This window comes from Dryobates pubescens, chromosome 35 (genome assembly GCF_014839835.1).
Source record: "Dryobates pubescens isolate bDryPub1 chromosome 35, bDryPub1.pri, whole genome shotgun sequence".
NCBI classification, from domain to species: Eukaryota; Metazoa; Chordata; class Aves; order Piciformes; family Picidae; genus Dryobates; species Dryobates pubescens.
This window is the reverse complement of record NC_071646.1, coordinates 8,209,205-8,224,048: the sequence shown is the minus strand read 5'-3', so window position 1 is coordinate 8,224,048 and position 14,844 is coordinate 8,209,205. Positions and strand designations below refer to the sequence as shown.

Genomic DNA, 14,844 nt, shown 5'->3' with positions numbered 1-14,844 from the left:
AAAGCCTCCAAAGCCAAGTCCTGCTCCCTCTGCCAGCTCTCGGGCTGTACCTTGGTCTCTCCCTGACAGCTGAGCCACCTCTCTGTCCTTAGCATGTGGGGGCTCAGATCTGAGCATGCACAGCCCTGCAGGGGCTCCAAGCAGTCTGCCAGTGAGACTCCAAAGCTCTTCATCCTCCCCTGAGGGGCAGGTGGGGAGCAGCTCCTCAGGCAATGCCTCACAGCACCAGCAGCAGGCTTCAGAAGGGGCCAGAGAGCCCTGCCACAGAGGCAGAGCACAGGGTCCCATGAGCAGCACAAGGATCCACTTTGGTGGTCAGGAAGCCCAGGTCCTGCTCAAAGAATCACAGAACCACAGAAGGGGTTGGGCTGGAAGGGACCTCAAGGATCATCCAGTGCCAGCCCCCTGCCATGGGCAGGGACACCTCCCCCCAGCACAGCTTGCTCAGGGCCTCATCCAGCCTGGTCCTGAACACCTCCAGGGAGGAGGCAGCCACAGCCTCCCTGGGCAGCCTGTGCCAGAGTCTCCCCAGCCTCACTCTCCACAATCTCTTCCTCCTCTCCACTCTCAGTCTCCCCTCTCCCAGCTCAAAGCCATTGTTCCTCCTCCTGTCCCTCCCAGCCCTTGGCCCAAGTCCCTCCCCAGCTCTCCTGGAGCCCTTCAGCTCCTGCAAGGCTGCTCTGAGGTCTCCCTGGAGCCTTCTCCTCTCCAGGCTGCACAGCCCCAGCTCTCCCAGCCTGGCCCCAGAGGGGAGGTTCTGCAGCCTCTGAGCATCTCTGTGGCCTCCTCTGGAGCCTCTCCAGCAGCTCCAGGTCCTCCTTGTGCTGAGGCCCCAGAGCTGGAGGCAGTGCTGCAGGTGGGGTCTCAGCAGAGCTGTGTTCTCTGTGCTGCTCTCTCCCTGCCCTGGCTGCAGCTCAGCTCTCAGCTGGCTCTGGGCTGCCAGGGACCATTTGCTACTTCCAGGACTTTGGGCTCAGGCTCTGCCCCAGCAGTGCCTTGTCCCTGTTCTTCCCTTCTCAGCTCAGGTAGAGGTCAGCCCAGCTGAGACCACCCAGCCTGCCAGACCCCTGCTCTGCTCTCTTGCCAGCCAGAGGACCCCCAGCCTTGGGCTCTGCCCACTGGAGCAGCAATGGAGATGTTCTGGGGGTGCTGGGCTGAGGCTGGGGGGGGGCTGATCAACCCGGGCTGGGGGGGGCAGAAGTCAGCAGTGCAGGGAGGACAGAGGCTGCCCTGGGACAGCTCTGCAGGGGTCTGGTGTGCAGGGGGCTCTGAGTGCAGGGCTCTGTGTGCAGGGGTCTGTGTGCAGGGCTCTGTGTGCAGGGCTCTGTGTGTAGGGGTCTGGTGTGCAGGGCTCTGTGTGCAGGGGGCTCTGAGTGCAGGGCTCTGTGTGCAGGGCTCTGTGTGCAGGGGGCTCTGAGTGCAGGGCTCTGTGTGCAGGGGGCTCTGAGTGCAGGGGGCTCTGAGTGCAGGGCTCTGTGTGCAGGGGGCTCTGAGTGCAGGGCTCTGTGTGCAGGGCTCTGTGTGTAGGGGTCTGGTGTGCAGGGGGCTCTGTGTGCAGGGGGCTCTGTGTGCAGGGGGCTCTGAGTGCAGGGGGCTCTGAGTGCAGGGCTCTGTGTGCAGGGGGCTCTGTGTGCAGGGGTCTGGTGTGCAGGGCTCTGTGTGCAGGGGGCTCTGTGTGCAGGGGGCTCTGAGTGCAGGGGGCTCTGAGTGCAGGGGGCTCTGTGTGCAGGGGGCTCTGAGTGCAGGGCTCTGTGTGCAGGGGGCTCTGTGTGCAGGGGTCTGGTGTGCAGGGGGCTCTGTGTGTAGGGGTCTGGTGTGCAGGGGGCTCTGTGTGCAGGGGTCTGGTGTGCAGGGGGCTCTGTGTGCAGGGGGCTCTGAGTGCAGGGGGCTCTGTGTGCAGGGGTCTGGTGTGCAGGGGGCTCTGTGTGCAGGGGGCTCTGAGTGCAGGGGGCTCTGTGTGCAGGGCTCTGAGTGCAGGGGGCTCTGTGTGCAGGGGGCTCTGAGTGCAGGGGGCTCTGTGTGCAGGGGTCTGTGTGCAGGGGGCTCTGTGTGCAGGGGGCTCTGTGTGCAGGGGGCTCTGAGTGCAGGGCTCTGTGTGCAGGGGGCTCTGAGTGCAGGGCTCTGTGTGCAGGGCTCTCTGTGTGCAGGGGGCTCTGTGTGCAGGGGGCTCTGTGTGCAGGGCTCTCTGTGTGCAGGGGGCTCTGAGTGCAGGGGGCTCTGAGTGCAGGGGGCTCTGTGTGCAGGGGTCTGGTGTGCAGGGGGCTCTGTGTGCAGGGGTCTGGTGTGCAGGGGGCTCTGCTCTGCAGGGGTCTCTGCTGTGCACAGCTTGACTGTGGGCACCTCAGGAAGTGTTCAGCAGAGCTTCCCAGCCTCAGGAGAGATGGAACTCAGCATTCAGAGAGACTTTTTCCCTTGGACCTTTGGCTGACACTGGCTCAGGAGCCATGGGGCCCAGGGCACTCTGTGCAGGCCCTGTGCAGTGCAGGGCACCCCAGGGGGCTCTGGGGCCAGGGGCATTTGGGTGCCTGCTGGCCCAAATGGAAAGCTGGCAGCTGGCAGCCAGCAGCCAGTGCCCCCCAGGGGTTTGCTCCCAAGAGCTGCCCAAGGAGCAGCCTCTCAAGAGCCAGCTCTGCGTTGCCCTCAGCCTGGCTGGCCCTGCCCCAGCTCCTGGGAGGCAGTGGTGTGGCAGCCTTGATGCAAGGGCAGCAGCACAGGCACAGGTGGAATTCCCCTCTCAGTCATATTCTCAGTGTCCCTGTGCCAGGTGGCCTCTTGCACCTTTGTCTCCTGCCTTGACAGGGAGAAGGTTCTTTGCCATCAACATGGAGCTCAGAAGTGCTTGCTCCTGATTCTGGAGAGCATCTGCAGGCACTTGGAAGGAGCAGGCAGCATGGATTCACCAAGGGGAAATCTTGCTTGGCTGATCTGAGAGCCTTGGTGGTGTCCTGACTGAATGTGGAGCTGCAGGGAGAGCAGGGGATGCACTGCCTTGGCCTTAGTACTGTCTCCCATAACGTCCTGGTGAGCAAGCTCAGGAGGGGTGCACAGAAGAGCAGACAGAGAGAGGGGTCAGGAACTGGTGGCACAAGAGGGTCCAAAGAGTGGTGGTCATGGTGCCAGGTCCAGCTGGAGAGCTGTGAGCAGTGAAGCCCCCCAGGGATCAGTGCTGGCTCCAGTCCTGTTCAACATCTTCACCAATGACACTGAGGGGACAGACAGACAGACAGACAGAGTCTGCTCAGCAGGTTTGCTGAAGATTCCAACCTGGGAGGCTTGGCTGAGACCCCTGAAGGCTGTGAGGCCATTCAGAGACTTGGGCAGGCTGAGAGCTGGGCACAGAGGAACCTACTGAGGCTCAGCCAGGAGGAGAGCAGAGTCCTGCAGCTGGGCAGGAAGAATCAACTGCAGCAGGACAGGCTGGGAGGGGATCTGCTGGAGAGCAGCCCCAAGGAGAGGGACCTGGGAGTGCTGCTGGGCAGCAAGGTCTGCATGGGACAGCAATGAGCCCTGGGGGCAAGAGGCCAAGGGGCTCCTGGGCTGCAGTCAGCAGAGTGTGGCCAGCAGGGCCAGGGAGCTTCTGCTCCCCCTCTGCTCTGCCCTGCTGAGGCCTCACCTGGAGCATTGCATCCAGCTCTGGGCTCCCCAGCTCAGGAGGGACAGGGAGCTGCTGGAGAGAGTCCAAGGGAGGCTGCAAGGATGCAGAAGGGGCCTGGGGAGGAGAGGCTGAGAGCCCTGGGGCTGTTCAGTCTGGAGAGAAGAAGGCTGAGAGGGAGCTGATCAATGCCTATCAATAGCTGAGGGCTGGGGGTCAGGAAGGAAGGGACAGGGCCAGGCTCTGCTCACTGTGCCCTGGGATAGGACAAGAGGCAATGGATGGAAACTGCAGCACAGGAGGTTCCAGCTCAGCAGGAGGAGGAACTTCTGCACTGGGAGGCTCCCAGAGCCCTGGAGCAGGCTGCCCAGGGGGGTTGTGGAGTCTGCTCTGGAGCCTGTCCAGCCCTGTCTGGATGTGTTCTGTGTGCCCTGTGCTGTGCAGGCCACCAGAGCTGCAGGCTCTGGTATGCACCTGGCCCAGAGGGGCAAAAGGATCCTAGGGCAGGGGCTGGCAGGGCTCATTGACAGGGCTTTGAACTCACTTGGAAGGGGGAGGGGTTGTTAATCTCATGCTTGCCTGTGGCAGACATCAGGGCAGCTCCCCAGAGGCAGAGGGATGGATGCTAGCAAGGGCCCTGAGGCAAGCCAAGGGTCAGGCACTGGGGCACCCCAAGGGAATCAGAGGGGATTCACCTCAGAGAGTGGCACTGCCAGCCCAGCTGAAGAGCCTCTGTGCCCCAGCTGGGGCAGCAAACAGGATGAATGAAGGGCACTGTGCTGCTGGGCTGCCAGGACACAGAGGCTGTTCCTGACACTGGGTGGGATGGTTCCCATGAGGGGGATGCAGGGATGGATGCAGGGCTCAAGCCCTTCAGGAAGGACAGGCAGGGCAGGAGGGGAGGAGCTGCTGCTCTCTTTCTCAGTGACCAGGGGAGCCCCTCCTGGGCAAGGGTGGTGAGCTGCTGGAGAGCCTGTGGGTGAAGCCAGGGGAAGGTGGTGGTGCTGCAGGGATCTGCCCAGCAGAGCCAAGCAGATGAGGCTCTCCTCAGGCAAACAGAAGTGGCTTCAGGTGCACTGGCCCTGCTCCTCGTGGGGGACTCCAACCACCCTGACCTCTGCTGGAGGGACAACTCAGCCAGGCACAGCATGCCAGGATGCTCCTGGGACGCAGAGATGGCAACTGCCTCCTCCAAAGGGCAGAGGAACCAAGGAGAAAAGGCTGTGCTGGACCTTGTGCTCACCAGTAGGGAAGGGCTGGTGAGCAGTGAGGCTCAGGGATAACCTTGGCTGCAGTGACCATGAAGCATTTAAGATCCTCAGGGCAGCTGCTCTGGGCACAGGCTGAGGGAGCTGAGGCTGTTCAGCCTGGAGAAGAGAAGGCTCCAGGGAGACCTTAGAGCAGCTTCCAGTACCTGAAGGGGCTACAGGAAGGCTGCAGAGGGACTGTTCCCAAAGGCCTGCAGGGACAGGAGCAGGGGCAGTGGTTTGAAATGAGAGCAGAGCAGATTGAGATTGGATGTGAGGAACAAGTTCTGCAGCAGGAGGCTGCTGGAGCACTCCAGCAGGTTGCCCAGGGAGGGGGTTGATGCTCCATGCCTGGAGATATTCCAGGTGAGGCTGGAGAGGGCTCTGGGCAGCCTGATCCAGTGGAGGATGTCCCTGCTGAGTGCAGGGGGTTGGCCTGGAGGAGCTCTGGAGCTCCCTTCCAGCCCAGAGCATTCTGTGAGGCTCCATCAGCCTCCCCCTCACTCGGGTGTGTGTGAGCCTCCCCTGCTGCACTCAGAGCAGCTCTGCTGAAGGCCACTGGCAGCATCAGGGCATTTGTACCCTGTGGGCCAGAGAGGTCAGTGCCCATGGTGCTCACGAGAGCTGTGGCCATCCTCTCCTGCCTGCTCACAGCAGAAGTGCTTTCCCCTTTCAGCCCCATGCAGGCTTTCCTCTAGCAGCCAGGATGGCTGCAGCCAGGAGACAGAGCCCAGCAAAAAGCCTGCAGAGCAGTGCAGCAAGAGTCACATTTTGCCCTCACCTGAGCCAAGTTCCAGCTCTGCCCTGTGCCAAGGTGGCCTCTGGAGGCAGCTCCTTGCTGCTTCTCAGCTGCATCCTCTCATGTGGCTGCAGCCCACTCTGCCCAGCTGCCCTTGCCCATGCACCCCACACCTTCCCTTCTCCTCTGCTGTGGAGGGAGAGCCCTTCCCTGGCAGCCCTTGAGGCCCCTGGGATGAGTCCACCGTCACTGACGGCTCTGAAAGTTCTTTCTTCCTCTCACCCCAACCATTCCCAGGGGCAGGAATTCTCTCTCCTCTGCCCAGCTGCTTGCTGCTGCGTGTGCAGGGCTCAGGACAGGGTGCAGAGCCCGGGGGCTGCCGGAGCAGAGCTGTCCTGCACAGAGCACACCTTGAGGAGCTGCTGGAGCAGGGCTGGGCTCAGCCTCACTTTGGCAGCCTGGCCCTGGCTGAGGCTTTATCGTTGGAACTGTGTGGAGCTGAGGGGCAGGGCCTGCACGTGGGGGATGAGCTCAGATGACTTAACCTCCTCTCAGACGGGGAGAGGGGGAGGCAGAGACACGTCCTGCTCCTGCCCATTGCACTGACGGGGCTTGGAGCAGGGCTGGTGCCTCCAGATATGGAGTGATGCAAATGAGGGCTCACAGCTTTGATCTCTTTATCTTCCCTTTCTCCTGTTCTTTATGGAGGATACCTTCAGTGCAGCTCTCAACCTGCAGGCTTTCAGGAGCAGTTTCAGCTGGTGCCATGGCTCCAAGTAGCACTCAGCCCCAGCTGCACCCCAAGCAATGCAGGCGTTCTGTGGTGGCCTCGGAGATCAGCAGATAGAGAGGAGAGAGATAACAGAAGCTTTGTGAATCACTGCAGGATCATCTGAAGAATTCCCAGAGCCTTCATTCATTGCCTTTGGGCTGCTTCTCTAGAGGTGGTGCAGTTGTGCCTCTCCACTGGCTGCTAGTGAGAATGGCCAGGAGACAGGCAGAGACATTGCTCTTTTCCCAGGAGGGTTCCCCTGCCCTGCAAGAACAGCTCCAGAGCTGGACCTGTCCAAGGCAGGGATGGGAGCTGTGGTCTGCTTTGTAAGGTTCCCTCAGAAGTCGGCCTGCTGGACCAGGAGGGCTGAGCCCTGTAACTGTGCAATCAATTGGCAAGGAGGGCAGCAGCTCCTTAGCTTTGCTCCACAGCCATCACCATTGCTGCTCAGCTGCCCAGGTGTGAGGAAGGTCCAATCCAAGTGCTCAGCACAGGGAGGAGCTGGGCTCACTCTGTGCTGGAACAGAGCACATCAGCATCTGAACACCTTGGGACATGCAAAGGTACCCACAGGATGGAGCAGCCTAGGGCTTGAGAAGACAGTGACCAGCTGGGTGCCTGCAGTTAGTTCCTGCAGGCTCAGACCCTGAGGGCTGTGGTCAGAGGATGCTCTTTGGGGCCATCTTAGCAAAGAGGAGCTTGAGGCCCTTGTCCCCAGGTGCTGGAAGTTCTGTCCATGGCTTAGGCAGTGTCTGGCATCACTTCCAGCCGAGGTGTGACAGAGCAGAAGCCCACAGAGAACCTCACTGCTGGCTCCCTGAGGAGCTGCCCTTGAGCCACAGGCTTGCAGGTGCCTTGTGGATCAGGGAGCTGCCTGAGGGCAGCTGCTTCTCCTTGCTCTCAGGGCAGGAGGACAGAGGCTGCTCCTCATGCTGAGTTACAGAGGGACCCAAGGGGAGCAGCTCAGGCTGCTGCAGGGAGTCAGCAGACTTCTGCCTCTCTGGATGGCTGAAGAGAAATGTCTGGGGAATGACTTCTCCCAGCCACAGCCTGTGGGACACCTTCTAGCCCTCTGATGGCTCCCAGGAGAACACCTTCTCTCCACCAGCCATGTGCACTCTGCAGAGCCTGGGCTCTGAAGGCTCCATGCTCAGCCCTATCCAAAGCTGTGGCACTGCAGGTTCTACCCCCAGCCCTCCTGACCCAGCAGTCATCAGCTCATTGTGCTCTGGAGTGGCTTCCACCTGCTTTGCCCTGGGTCTGTTGGCTCTGCTGCTCCCATTCACACCGAGGTACCTCTCTGGGGGACACTTTGCTGACAGCTGGGAAGAGGCAGGTCAGGAGCTGTGGGAGTGCTGGGCAGGCATCTTGAGCCTGTGCAGGATACCTCAGGCCTGCCGGCCTTGGAGGTACCTGCTGGGGACAGCCAACCTTGGGCAAGTACCACAGAGTGCCCTGCACCCAGCCCCATGTGCTGGAGCACACCACACTTCCACAGGGCCCACAGCTGCCTTCACCAGAGCTGAGCCTGCTGGGGCTGTGCTGCTCCCCTCAGAGCATGCAGAAGGGCTGCAGCAGCTCTGCTGGGAGCACAGGCTGAGGGAGCTGGGGCTGTGCAGCCTGCAGAGGAGAAGGCTCCAGGGGCACCTCAGAGCTGCCTCCAGGACCTGAAGGGATCCTGCAGGAAGCTGCAGAGAGACTTTGGCTGAGGGGGTCTGAGCCAGGCCCAGGGGGAAGGGTTTGGAGCTGAGGCAGAGCAGGGCTGGAGTGGAGCTGAGGAAGAAGTTCTTCAGTATGGAGATGGTGAGACCCTGGCACAGGCTGCCCAGGGAGGCTGTGGCTGCCTCCTGCCTGGGGGTGTTCAAGGCCAGCAGCTGAGTGTAGCTGAGAGCTGTCCCTGCCCATGGTGGGGAGGTTGGAGCAGAGGAGCTCTGAGGTCCCTTCCACCCTGAGCCCTGCTGTGATTCCATGCTCTGTGGCTCCATGTTTCAGAGCACCACAGCCTGCATCCCACCTGCCTGAGCAGCCCTGCCAGAGAGAAGTTCCTTTGATCTTTAAAGCTCCAAGCAGGCCTGCACTGAACCACTGTGGTAAACAGCATCCCAGAGCCCTGCTGGAGAGCCTGGCAGCCAGGCCTGTGCCCCGAGCTTGCTGTGTGTCACTTCTCTCCTCTGCTGCTGAGGAGGATCAGCTCAGCAGGGAGAATCAAAGGCTGCTCATGAAAGGAGGACATCAAAGCGAATCATTCCGGGAGCCCCTGGAGGGGCAGAGCAGTTGCAAGGTCTGAGGCTGAATCACCTGAGCTCAGCTTCCATGAACTGTGTCTCAGTTTTCCTGCAGGTACAAGTTAGAAATGCTTACAACAAATGTTTAGAAGTGGGGGGGGGAGTTAAATCACACTAATTACAGCCACCATGGCTTTGGTGCAGAGCCATTGGGAAGCAGAGGTGATTTCAACACCTCCTGCAAGAGGTCTTAAAAGGCTTTGCTGGATGGGTGAGGGGGGTGATGCCAGGACACAGCTTCCCTCCCAGGGGTGGCAGAGTAGGACACCTCAGTGCCAGCACTTCAGGCCACAGCCATGCCCAAGGGTTTCATAGAAACACAGAATTTCAGCTGGCAAAGCCCTCTGAGCTCCCCCAGGCCAGCACCAACCCAACCCCCCCATGGCCACAGCTTGCTGCAACCCCTCCAGCCATGGGGACTCCACCACCTCCCTGGGCAGCCTCTGCCAGGCCCTGACCACTCCTCCAGCAAAGACATTTTGCCTCCTCTCCAACCTCAGCCTCCCCTGGCACAATTCCAGGCCAGGTCCTCTCCTTCTGTCCCCTGAGCCTGGGGAGCAGAGCCCAACCCCCCCCGGCTGCAGCCTCCTCTCAGGGAGCTGCAGAGAGCAATGAGGTCTCCCTCAGCCTCCTCTGCTCCAGGCTCAACCCCCCCAGCTCCCTCAGCTGCCTCTCCCCAGCCCTGCTCTCCAGACCCTTCCCCAGCTCTGTTGCCCTTCCCTGGCCCTGCTCCAGTTCCTCAATGTCCTTCCTGGAGTGAGGGGCCCAGGACTGAGCCCAGGATCCGATCTGACAGCAAGAGGTTTGATTTGCCAACTTGCAGAGGGGACAAAGGAGCAGTCCCTGGGGCAAGAGGAGCATGGGAGCTGTGGGGCTGGGCAGGGATGGCCTGACCCTGCTTTGGCAGGGGGCTTGGGCTCGGTGAGCTCTGAAGGTCCCTTCCAACCTCTGGTGCTCTGTGGCTCTGTGACCCAGTGCCCCAATGCAGTGTGGCCCTGGACAGTTCCTCTGCTGGCTGGAGCTGCAGCACCTCCATTCCTCTCCTACCTCTCTGATGGTTTTCTCAGAGCTTAAGAGACTGAGGGAGCTGAGCTGTGCTCTCAGTGCATTTCCATCCTGCCTGCTGCTGCCCCCAGCCTTGCAGGGCCTGCCCAGCACCAGTGAGTGCAGCCAGGAGCGACTCAGCACCTGTGGGGCTCCCCTGGGTGCTGCTCACTCAGAGCTCTTCTGAAAGTCCAAGCTATTGACAGAGCTGAGAAAGGTCAGAGGAGTCCATGGATCCCTCCCCTGCTGCCAGGGGGTTAGATTGGAATCCCTGTAGGAAGAAATTCTTCCCTGTGAGGGTGGCAAAACCCTGGGGTGGATTGTCCAGAGAGGCTGTGGCTGCCCCCTCCCTGCAGGGGATCAGGGCCAGGCTGGATGAGGCCCTGAGCAAGCTGTGCTGGGGGGAGGTGTCCCTGCCCATGGCAGGGGCTTGGGTTAGATGATCTCTGAGGTCTCTTCCAGCCTGAGGCATTCTACAGTTGCTGAGAAATGACCCCAGGAGGTTCACACCCCAGGGGCTCCTTCCAAAGGGAACTAAATGGCTGAAGGAACCAGCCCCAAAGACTGGGGAGAGAGGCAGCTGCTCTGACTGCCCTGCTGCATGCACAGGGGCACACAGCAGCAGCAGCATGAGCCTGGGGAAGCACAGGGAGAAGGCAGCAACCTCTCTGCCTGCTGTCCTCAGGGAAGTATTTACTGCCCCCACACCTCAGAGTCCTCTGCCTCAGCTCTCACACAAGCAGGGACAGCCCGTGGGGAAACCCTGCACTTCTGTGGCTGCTGACAGCACTGGGGCCAGGGCTGTGCTCAGGAAGCTCATTTCCAGCCCTTGGAGGAACTGTTTCTTCCTTCACACCACATGTCCCTGCTCCATCCCCTCCATGCTCTCCTCAGGCCATGGCAGGCCAGGATCTGCACACCCCAGTGGGACACCCCTGCTCTAGAGCAGCTGCTGTGGGGTATCCCCAGGCTGCTCATGGTGAAGCTGGGTCAGTGCCACCAGCTCTGCCTTGCTGTTCAGTAGCCAGCAGACCACCACCAGGGTTAGCAGCAGGGAGCTCCCCTGGCCACTGCTGGGAGTGCAGAAGCTTTGTGCTTGAGTCACAGAACCACAGAACTCTCAGGTCTGGAAGGGACCTCAAGGCTCAGCCAGCTCCAAGCCCCTGCCATGGGCAGGGACACCTCACACCACAGCAGGTTGCTCACAGCCACCTCCAGCCTGGCTGCAAACACCTCCAGGCAGGAGGCTTCCACCACCTCCCTGGGCAGCCTGTGCCAGGCTCTCACCACCCTCATGGCCAACAACTTCTTCCTCACAGCCAATCTCCATCTCCCCACTTCTAGTTCTGCTCCATCCCCCCAGTCCTATCCCTCCCTCACATCCTCCAAAGTCCCTCCCCAGCTTTCCTGCAGCCCCCTGCAGCTCCTGGAAGGCCACAATGAGGTCTCCTGGGAGCCTTCTCCTCTCCAGCCTGCACAGCCCCAACTCTTTGGACAAGGGCTGGGAGTGCCAGGGTGAGAGAGGAGATTGAGACTGGAGATGAGGAAGAAATTCTTTGCAGTGAGGCTGGGGAGAGCCTGGCACAGGCTGCCCAGGGAGGCTGTGGCTGCCTCCTCCCTGGAGGTGTTCAGGGCCAGGCTGGATGAGGCCTTGAGCAGCCTGGGCTGGGGGGAGGGGTCTCTGCCCATGGCAGGGGGCTGGAGCTGGATGAGCTTCAAGCTCCCTTTCACCCCAACCCATTCTGTGAGCCTGTGATTGCCACCAGCCACATTCTGCTGTGCTGCTGGGCAGGGCTGATGCTGAGGGTCTGCACAGCCCTGCAGCCTCTGCTCAGCCCAGGTTGTGACCCCCCCAGCATGCCTGGGCAGGGGCTGGGCACCCAAAGTGCAGCTGAATGAGTTCACAGTGCCTGCTGTGGTGAGCTGGGAGCATTCCCTGCTCTGCCAAGCAGGAGGCAACTTAAGGACCATGCCTTGGAGCTTGCAGGAGATGATCACAGAGTCACAGAAGGGTCTGGGTTGGAAGGGACCCCCAAGGTCCTCCAGTCCAACCCCCTGCAGTCAGCAGGGACATCCTCCACTGGATCAGGTTGCCCAGAGCCCTGTGCAGCCTCACCTTGAACATCTCCAGGCATGGGCCCCAACCAGCTCCTGGGGCAACCCATCCCAGTGCTCCAGAGCTGCAGGCCTCAGCTCTGGGTTGTTCCTCAGCCTTCCATTTCTGCTGCTGTTCCTCAGCTTTGCTTTGCTTCCCAACATGTCAAAGCACCCAAGTGCTTCACTGCAGCACCAGCAGCAGACACTTTGATGCTCTTTTCCTGGGTGCTGAGCAGCAGCAGCTGCCCTCAGGGACTGTAAAAGGAAGACAGAAGCAGCAGTCCTGCTTGAACCCCCCTGCTGCAGCCTGGGACCCCCAGCTGCAGGCTGCTGCCCTGCACAGAGCAAGGAGCCCCTGGCACCAGCTCTGACCAGAGTGTGTGCAGCCCTCTGAGCTCCTCTGGGGGCTTCTCCACCACCCACAGAGGAGAAGCTTAGAAAGGCAACCCCCAGGCTTCTCCAGGAGCATCTTCAAGCAGGGCTGATGAGACTGCACTGCTTTGGCACAGGACACAGCTGCAGGGGAGGTCTGAAGGCAGGATCCAGACCCCCCCCCCCCCCCGGGTGTAACCTGCCTCCAGCACCGGCCAGCCCCTCTGGGCAGGCAGCAGTGGGGCTGTGGTGGGCAGTGGTGCTGAGCCTGCAGCCCTGGGGCACCTCCCTGCCAGCAGAGCTTGGGGACTGCAGAGCACAGCAGAACTGCAGCAGTGCTTTCAATGCTTCTGCTTTCCCCATCCCTGGAGGGGCTTCCAGGGGGCAGAGCTGTGGTGCTGAGGGCCATGGCTTAGCCCCAGCCTTGGGAGAGTTAGAGAATGCCTGAAGGGCTTTGCCAGCCAGAATGGGTCTCTGTTTTTCCACTGAAGCAGGCTCCTACCCAGAGCCCCAAGGCAGCCTGTGCTGCTCCTGTGACCTTCAGCCTCCTGTCCTGGGCAGCAGGAGCTCAGGGAGGTCTCTCCTGTACCTCTGGGTTACGCCTGCTTTTCTCCGACTGGGGTAGCTGTGCTTTCTCTCTCTGGGGGGGAGAGGGAGAGCTAGGCCCTCTCTCAACCTACCACAGACTGTCTTCAGCTGAAAGAGACCTTCAAGGTCACCCAGCTCCAGCCCCCTGCCATGGGCAGGGACACCTCCACCAGCCCAGGCTGCTCAAGGTCTCATCCAGCCTGGCCTTGTCCCAGGGAGAGGACAGCCACAGCCTCCCTGGGCAGGCTGTGCCAGAGTCTCCCCAGCCTCACTGCAAAGAGTTTCTCCACTCTCAGTCTCTCCTCTCCCAGCTCAAAGCCATTGTTCCTCAGCCTGTCCCTCCCAGCCCTTGGCCAGAGTCCCTCCCCAGCTCTCCTGGAGCCCTTCAGGTCCTGCAAGCTGCTCTGAGGTCTCCCTGGAGCCTTCTCTTCTCCAGGCTGCACAGCCCCAGCTCTCAGCCTGGCCCCACAGGGAGGTTCTGCAGCCTCTGAGCATCTCTGTGGCCTCCTCTGGAGCCTCTGCAGCAGCTCCAGGTCCTTCTTGTGCTGGGGGCCCCAGAAAATATTTCCTTCTGCAATCCTTGGAGCCCAGAAGCATTCTTGGTTTCCCAACCTGCCATCTTCCCTGCACCACTTGCTGCAGTCCTTGGCACTCTTGCATCCTAAGCTGGTGCAGCTCTGCAGCAGGCAGCTGGCAGTGACTCTGCCATGTGCTAAGAACACTCCCTGGCCCCCTTGGGCCACAGCATGGTCTCCTCCAGCAAGCAGATCAGAAGTGAGCCTTCAGCTGGGGGTGGCAAAGGCTGAGACAGGCACAGCCAGAGAGTTTGTCACCCCCAGAGCCTCTGCCCCAGGCTCCTGGACGTTTTGGTCTCAGCAGCCCTGTCCAGTAGCTTCTTCCAGGGCTGTCTCCTCACAAGCAGCTGCCCTGGCACAGCTCTCTGTGCTGCTGGGGTCACAGAAAGATCCTTCTGTGCCCAGGGACACGCTGCCCTGGTCCAGCTCCCCTTCCTGCTGCCTCTCCTGAAGCTGTCACACACTGCTGCTGAGCTGGGAATGTCCTACCCAGTTCCACAGCCTGGAGAAGGAGCAAGTGCCTGGCTCTGGCTGCTCCTCTGGGCTGTGAGAAGCTGCCAGTGCTGAAATGCTGCTGGCAGAGCAGAGCCATGGAACTGCTGAGGGCCTGGAGAGCATCCAGTCCAACACTCACCCACAGCTCACAACCTCTCTGCTGTTGCTGAGCCTGTGCCCCTGAGCCAGGCCCTCAGCACCACATCCACACAGCTCTGACATCCCCCCGGGGGTGGGGACTCCACCACCCCCCCGGGCAGCCTGGGCCAGTGCCTGAGAGCCCTTCCTTAACACCCAGCCTGAACCCGAGGCCACCTCCTGTCACCTGATGCACATGGAGAGCCCAACCCCCCGGCTCCAGCCTGCTGGGGGCAGCTGCAGGGAGCAAGGAGGTCTCAGCCTGCTGGGGGCAGCTGCAGGGAGCAAGGAGGTCTCAGCCTGCTGGGGGCAGCTGCAGGGAGCAAGGAGGTCTCAGCCTGCTGGGGGCAGCTGCAGGGAGCAAGGAGGTCTCAGCCTGCTGGGGGCAGCTGCAGGGAGCAAGGAGGTCTCAGCCTGCTGGGGACAGCTGCAGGGAGCAAGGAGGTCTCAGCCTGCTGGGGGCAGCTGCAGGGAGCAAGGAGGTCTCAGCCTGCTGGGGGCAGCTGCAGGGAGCAAGGAGGTCTCCTCTCAGCCTGCTGGGGGACAGCTGCAGGGAGCAAGGAGGTCTCCTCTCAGCCTGCTGGGGGCAGCTGCAGGGAGCAAGGAGGTCTCAGCCTGCTGGGGGCAGCTGCAGGGAGCAAGGAGGTCTCAGCCTGCTGGGGGCAGCTGCAGGGAGCAAGGAGGTCTCCTCTCAGCCTGCTGGGGGACAGCTGCAGGGAGCAAGGAGGTCTCCTCTCAGCCTGCTGGGGGCAGCTGCAGGGAGCTAGGAGGTCTCCTCTCAGCCTGCTGGGGACAGCTGCAGGGAGCAAGGAGGTCTCAGCCTGCTGGGGGCAGCTGCAGGGAGCAAGGAGGTCTCAGCCTGCTGGGGGCAGCTGCAGGGAGCAAGGAGGTCTCCTCTCA

General features: G+C 61.4%; 1 protein-coding gene across 1 annotated transcript in view; it reads left to right on the top strand.

The window, feature by feature from the left end:
• Window positions 1–14,844, top strand: part of LGR6 (leucine rich repeat containing G protein-coupled receptor 6) — a 223,372-nt gene that overhangs the window by 54,525 nt on the left and 154,003 nt on the right. The window lies entirely within an intron of this gene.